Below are 8190 nucleotides of genomic sequence, written 5' to 3'. Positions count from 1 at the left end.
TGTGTTTTGATTGTTCAACCATCGTCTGTGATTTAGATAATAAATTTAAAACAAAATATAATTATACAAATTTTGAGTTCGTTTTAACTTTGATGAAAGCCAAAGAAGTCTCTCTCTCTCTCTCTCTCTCTCTCTCTCTCTCTCTCTCTCTCTCTCTCTCTCTCTCTTGTGCAAGTAGGAAATTTATATCACTTTGTCACAGAGCCAAACTTTTACCCAACTTTTTTTTCTCCCCAGTTAATTTGTTCCTTCAAAAATCAGCAAACTCGTTGATGCAACCAATTATTGAAATTTGTTTCATACTCTGTATACTCTATATACATGTATATAGAGTATGCATGTATATAGAGTATACAGAGTATACTCTATATACATGTATTTGTCTTATACATTTCTGTAGAAGTAACGATTGTTAACAAGTAATCACATACCATTTTTCTTGAGATTAAGTTTTCTTCGATGTCCCTAGAAAGACAGATTTGATAAAATTTATTAATGACACTTTCAGTGATTCAGTATACGTTAGGCGAATGGCACCAAGAAGATTTAATATTCTCTGAGGGCATTAAGTAAACCAGTGCATTTTGTGTAAAAAGCTATAGGCTAGTAGTCAAAACTAAAGTCTTGTACAAAATAGATTTCCATTCAGATATAACAGTACAATTATCAACAATTATCAACGGCGTATCTCTCTCTCTCTCTCTCTCTCTCTCTCTCTCTCTCTCTCTCAGTAAAAAAAAACAACCGGAATTTCTTGATTAGTCCGTCGGTTGGTGGTGAAATTTTAAGATTATCCAATTTCTTCTTTGAAACGATTTTGCCAACCTATAAAAAATCTTATGCCTTCCTACTGTTTTAGAAAAGACATAAACTGCTCATTTTCAATTAATACCCAGTGTTTTAATTCAGTTACAGTTTCAAACAAAGTTCCAAGAATTATTTAATATTCTTCGTATTTTTATAAATTTTGAAAGTGGCGTTTCATTTTTTAAGACATAAAATTTACGACCTAGTTGTAAGTTATTCTGTAAAACGCTAATAGATGTATAATGTCAAGTAGAAAAGAGCACAAATTGAGAAATCTTTGATTCTAAAACCACGTATAGGTTTGCGCGGTTAAAACTCTATAAACTGATGAAAAACTTTTATTCAAACCATTTTAACAGGACCTTGGACTTTCGGTAGGATGTACATGTAACTATCTCTTTCGTGTGTCCAGTCGAAACAAGTTAAAAATGACGCTGTTTTTTTAAGTGAAATAAGCACAGATTGCAAAGTCTAAGCTCAAAAGTCAGAAAAACCTTGTTTGTGTCAGATAGCCATGGCTGAATGTCGTACAATGAAATAGACATACGTCAAATTGCTGTATGTGTGACGGCTATTCAAAATCCAAGCTTCTGTTAGAATGATTCTATCTAATACTTGAAATATAACATACACTAAAAGAAAGCGCCACGACTATTCAAAGTCCAAGCTTCTATTAGAATGATTCCATCTAATACTTGAAATATAACGCACACTAAAAGAAAATGTACAGAATCAACAGCGATGTGTATATACTCATACTGTCTTTCCAACACATATTTCTTCTTCTTCTGGTTTCACCCTGACATATTTCATTTTCAATTCTTACGACGGTAAAGTGAAAACTGAAAAAAAAATTAATAATACATGTATGTTCAATAATAATATATTCAGAATGTACAGATTTGGTAATAAAAAAAAACTGGCTAGCAATTACTAGATCTTTTCTCGTTATTACGACATCATTTCTCGTCAATACGATATATTTTATCTATCTATATCTATACGAGATATTCTTAAGATTTATCTTTCTAAAAAAAAGTTTTAAATTGATTATTTGTTGAGCATCTTTCCTCTTGAAATTATACATTTGTTAAAAATGTTTAACATTGTTTGTCGTCATTGATATATATGTATTTTAGAAAAAATAACCGCTAAAAAAGAAAAAAACAAAAACAAAATAAATTAAAAAACCAAAAAGAAACAAAATTCACAAATGAAGCATAATACATAACCGGATACCAAGTTTTTTGTTTTACATGTTATTATTGTGAATAGATAAAGAAATAAAACTAAATTCTTTATTTATAAGTTGAATCTATAAAACAAATGATTGATTCCATGTAACTGTTGTACACCCACGCCGTTCTATATCAGGGATACACAAACAACAACACGTCATAAAAAAAAACAGAGAACAAACTTCCTGAATTCATGAAAAAAAGCAGAACACTCTAGCCCACTTTCCTACATTCTTTTTTTTTATCTAATGGCGATCATACTAAAGTTATAATAGGCTGTCTTAGAACTACTGGAGTGGGCTCTCTTATTTACCTGTAATTATCCTACCAACGTGTATAAACTTCAAATGCAAAGTCGTTAAAAAAGTTAAAATAGTAAACACTAGCTAAGGTTTCATAGGTTGGCATCAAACTAAATGTAACAGCGTTTATCGTTGCTTATAGCATACCGCAGAGATAATAAAAAAAAAAGGTTTGTTATTGTAAAGAGAGATCAGATGCAGGGAAGTCGATGAAGATATGTAACAGATATTAGTCCTAAAAAGCCAGCTGCTGCAAATTACTTTTTTCATGTTAAAAAGTTCTACTATGCTTTTATATCCATTTCTTAAGGTATGGCCTCATTATGAAAATGTTTGATATTTACGTTTTTAATAATGTTTCATAAGTTGTTTACGAATTCCTATCTAGCTATAGAGTACAGTACAAAAAATGCTGTGTACCATCAGCAAACTAGTTGTCGATAGGCTCTATCCACTGTCCTTAACATACATATACATGCACATTAATTAACCTTATGATAGAGATGTAGACATGTTTAGATTAATAACAACACATGCAATTATTCTTTTCTTAAACTCGTAACCATTCTATTCGGACGTGTAATAATTCTATTCTGATTATATTTCAATCATTCTTTTCTAAGTTTTGTAATCATTCTTTTCTGATTACCTTTAATCAATCTATTCTAAAACATGTTATTACCTACTATGATAACCTGTACATGTAATAATTCTTTTTTAATAATCTGGACAACATTGACCGTGGCAAATTACTTTGTGGGATGCAAATGAACCCACAAATTTTGGGCAAACCAATGTAATCAACAAATGCATTAATTTTTTATACAACACACAACATATACGTTCGAATGTCCACACCAAGTAAACCGCGGGTGGTTACTTAATATTTAAATGTAAGTTATATGCACAAAACAATGTGAATCCACATCAAGCAACTATATAACAAACAAAATGGTTTAACCTTTACCCCCTTCACAGTTCATTGATGACAACGTCATAATAATACAAAGCTTTCGTAGGCCTAAGTTGTTTTGGTTGTACGCAAGTGCAACATCAGTGCATATGTCACGACATTTCTGGAAATGAACCCAATGATAAGTCTTCCACCGTTATAATCTGCAAAATCTAAAAAATTAGTTTAGGGAAAGGGCTAAATTAGGCTGTGCTTGCTCTCCAATCCGATTCAATATATTATATTGAATAAAATATTATTTAAATAAATAAATTCTAAACAAATTGGAAAGGGTTGGGCAGTATATCTAAGACGGATACACAAATTCGATTTTATATGCATAAAATAGATGGTTATATTTCTTATGAAGAAACATTAGAAGTTCCTACTTTGTTAACGAACTGAAAGTGTGTCCCAATTTTAACCAAGAATCATTTGTGTAAGTTCAAGGTCTTTATCAAAAATGCATAAATCCTGTGTAGACCGTATATTGTAATGGAAAATGATTAGAAGATATTTATTACAAAGATTACCTTTGACCTGAAAATATGTCCTTACCTTGAGCTTTGATAATTTGTACAATTTCAATGTCATTTTAAGAAAAATAGATTACCTATTACTTTCCAGTAAAACAATACCTGAGTTAATATAGTTTTTAAAAGAAAGGCGGTAGGAGTATCATTTTTCTTCTGGTGAACATATTAAAATATAATTGCCAAATAATATGTTTTATGTCATCATTGTATCGATAATTCTTTTTTTTTTTTTTTTTTTTTTTTTTTTAAGAAATTCTAATATATGTTCGGGTTTTTTTTTGGTTATTTTTAGCTTATTCGTCCACCTTGTCATTAGCCAATGAAATTTGAGTATTTTGATCACGTGTTTATCACGTTTCTTTTTACTCAAGTGTGAGAAGGACGTGTTTTCGTAACCTAAGCTATTGCTCGCTTTGCAAATTTAATTTTTGGGATTTGATTTTGATCAACTCCCCTATGCAGTTACTAGGACAAACCGTAAGTGAAACAGTGTTTGGACCTCAGCACAAATCATCGCTGCTGACAAGACTTAGTTCTTGAAAAAAAATTGATAAATGCGATGTAATGTCTGCTTTAGCATTGTTTTTCAAGGAAACTTATTTATAAATAATTTGTAAATAGTCAGATTTTAAATTCTTGTAGTCGTATGTATTCCTACGCCATAGTTCAATATAGTCTCGTTCAACTCGACGCTCGGATGTCTCCGTAAATCTCCGACAAGCAGAGAGAATGGCAGAGAGTCTCTCTTGCTTGTTGTAGATTTACAGTGTCCGCCGAGCGTTTGGTTGAACGAGACTGAAGTTCAATATTGCTTGGATCCATACAATTTTCGAGAAATATTTCTATTACTTATACATAGTTTGATTGAATTAATTTTATCTCTAATTATTATCTTACATGATGCTTATGGGGTTTCTCGACATTCTTGTCGAAAAAGTCCAAAAATTCATATTATAAAAAATATGCGTAATTCAAATACAAATTAGAAACTACATGTACTTGTCATGCAAAATAACATATCATTGATATTAAAATAAATAACCATCGACAAAATCAACTCCCGTCAGTTTTTCAGTACTTTGATTGTATATGCCACCTTTAATGCTTACATGTTTATATTAAGGGAGATCAACCTGCCATTGTTGTTTACTATTTTTTGTATATATTTTACCTGATGATCTTAATGTTTGTTTAGGTGTTTATAACAAATAAGGGAGATCCCACAGTACCCGTTACATAAATCATTTTAATAAGTTTAAGTATTTACTTCGTCAGGGATCTCCCTGTTTATGATGTTGTTCATTCGCACAAGTTTTTTGATTCGTCATTAATAATTGACATTATTTCGTCAATGACTTTTTAGTTGTTTTTTTAAGGTAAAAAATTAACAAGCTGCAGTTCATAGATGGAACAAAAGACTTGAGTTTATCAATAGAATAGGCTTTATTGGTAATTGTTAAGATCAATGCATGGGCATAAATTATATTTCATAATTTATGTAATTTAATCAGAAGATACCTGTATTTAAAATCTGTATCTATATGTGTGTGAATGTTTGTCCAGAGCAGAATGTGTTAAGCAATATTTATATATACACGATACACGTAACTATCTTATAATCTTTAGTAAAATATACGTCTCATTTTTAGTTAAATCAGAAAGGCTAGTGAAAAGATGCTTGATGAAATTGTTAACATGTGTTGACTAAAAAAAGGAGCCATTAGGGTGAAATCAATTAATACTAGGAAATACCACTGTATTGTGTCTCACCAATTAGTTGTTATGTAAATAGAAAAAGATAGCACATGTTTACAAATTAGATCAGAAAGGCTAGTGCAACGAAGTTTGATAACTTTACTGACAGGTATTAATCAAAAAAGTTATTATTTTTATGCAATCTGTAGCAATATAAAATACCATTATATTGTGTTTCATTAATTTGTTAGTATTAATCTCGCTTGAGTATCCGCACATAAAGTCATGCATTTTGACACCCACGTGGTTGGTGTTGACCATGGGTCCCTTGTTTCAAAGTGTGGTGCGAGGGTTTTTTTATACTGAACAAAAAATGATCACTTGCACAGTATCGTATCAACAAACACTGCCATTGTTATAGACTTAATTGTATACAGCGTTGTTTAAATTAAGTTTACTTAATAAAACCAATATCCAAAAACTATCCCATAATCTACAAGTGCACAAAATAGATATCTAGATCAGAATTAGATACTTAAATGGCTTTTGGCAATTTTCCGAAATTTGCATGTCACATAAATCATGGGATTCAACTAATCTGCTACATCATAAACAATGGTATGCCCATATCAAAGATAGTTATTAGCTTATAAAAACAACCAGCGAAAGCAATATATTCTTGAATACGGGTTTTCAAAGCAGTTTTTTTTAAAACTGACATATGTAAAATTTCTAAAATTGATTTCCTTTATTAGTTAGAATTCAAAATGATCTCACACTTATATCTGAAAAGAGGTTTTTTTTTTGTTTTTTTGTTTTGTTTTTTTTTTGTTTTTGTTTTTGTTTTTTTTGTTTTTGTTTTTTTTTTTTTTTGATTTGCTTTTTTTACCTTTAAATAACCATACAAACGTAACGGTTGTGGTATGTGATATACATTGTTGATTGAAAAATCTTTTTTCTAGGTGCACCTTATAGATGACATGTGGTAGTAACGAACAGTATTCATAATCAAAAGTTTAAATTCAAAACAGGCCAAGTACAATCACGGACCTCTAAATGATAAGAGGTAGGATCAACAAACGATCTCAGAAATCCATAAAAGACCCAATGGAAGATTGTTTTTGCTGACAAAGTCGTCATATTGGCCATAACATTTACCAAAAAAAAAATGACTTTAATCGAGACTGTTCATGGTCCTGTTTTTACCAACTTTGTCAGTAGTTTGCCTCGCCTTAGAAACTGTTCATACGTAGAGCATGTCCCATCGTATTGGATTTACAAAGAGTCAAAAACTCCATATACATGTGATGAAGGATTTTAAGTCCACACGTTTATCGAACGTTTTGTTATTAGGTTACTATCAATGTCACGTGTGGATTTAAGTATGATTTTTTTATCAACGTCAAATGTTTTTTTAAGGAATGAATTCAATATTTATTTATTTTTTATGCGATATACATGTAAAATTGTTTTGGCACTTAAGCTTAAAAAACCGCGAGGCAGTTTATAAAAAATCGTAAACTTCTGGTTGTAATTTAAATTTTTGCCATTAATTGCAGATTAAAAAAAAGTAACCTTAAAAATTACATCAAATCGGACAAAATTTAAACGTAACGCCTGGCGGATTAAAACGCTTCTGTCGTAAGTCTTATTTTGTAGGCAACATTCTTTATATGATATTATTTTAGCTAGGAGACAGAATGCGCATTGCAATCAGAATTAAAAACTATTAGACCATAGAACGGTAAATCGACTGCGAAACGTCGTTAACTTTATTAAAAAGTCCAACAGAATCTAAAAATCGAACTGGAAAAGAAAAAGAAGGGTTCGAATATACATGTGTACCTTTACCCTTATTGATGCGATAGCTTACTAAGATAAATATGTAATTCATTTTCAGTTTAATGCATTCAGATCAAAACAGATTAAATTATGTTGCAGTGTTTATTATTGTGTTTGTTCAGTCGCTGAACTGCATATGGGAATAGGGTTTTTTTCATCTCTTAGTCATGACCCCGAATTATATAACATAATACTATCGATCTTCTTTCTTCTGAACAAAGCAGGATATTGAGTTGGACTACATCAGAAAACGAATGAGGGATTTTTGCATTAGCATTTGAAAAAGAAATTAAATAAATGAAACAAAATACATCATCGCTACTGCTTACGTGTGGCAAAGGAGATGAACAGTTCGATAAAAGAGATAAACATTGACAAGTTTCTATTTAATGACAAACATAAATTGAAAATTAAAAATAAAGAAATCATTTTCATTAAATTTGTATAATTATTTACTAGTCTATTCTGATCTACTTATTCTTAAATGACAAGCATAATTAGTTTTTGTGCTCACGAAGCTAACTGTTAACTGAAATCATTGGGAGAGCTATTTTGTCTCTCCTTGGAAAAATAAAGTTATAACACAGACAACTCTAATGCTCTCTGGAATATTTAAGATTATTGTTATTCTATTTATTGACGACTGAGGACTCTAAAATCATTAATTTTATAGGTTTCAGTTCGTCACCACTACTTTTATGTCTAATTTTATGAGTCACTCTGACCCTTAAAACGTAATTAAAAAATGCCTTATCTGCACATTAAGAACATTCAAGTCGAATAATCATGTAAAGCAAGCTAATGGATTATCTGCTAAG

Source organism: Crassostrea angulata, chromosome 8, assembly GCF_025612915.1.
Source record: "Crassostrea angulata isolate pt1a10 chromosome 8, ASM2561291v2, whole genome shotgun sequence".
In the NCBI taxonomy this organism is placed as follows: domain Eukaryota; kingdom Metazoa; phylum Mollusca; class Bivalvia; order Ostreida; family Ostreidae; genus Magallana; species Magallana angulata.
This window is presented reverse-complemented; position numbering follows the sequence as displayed.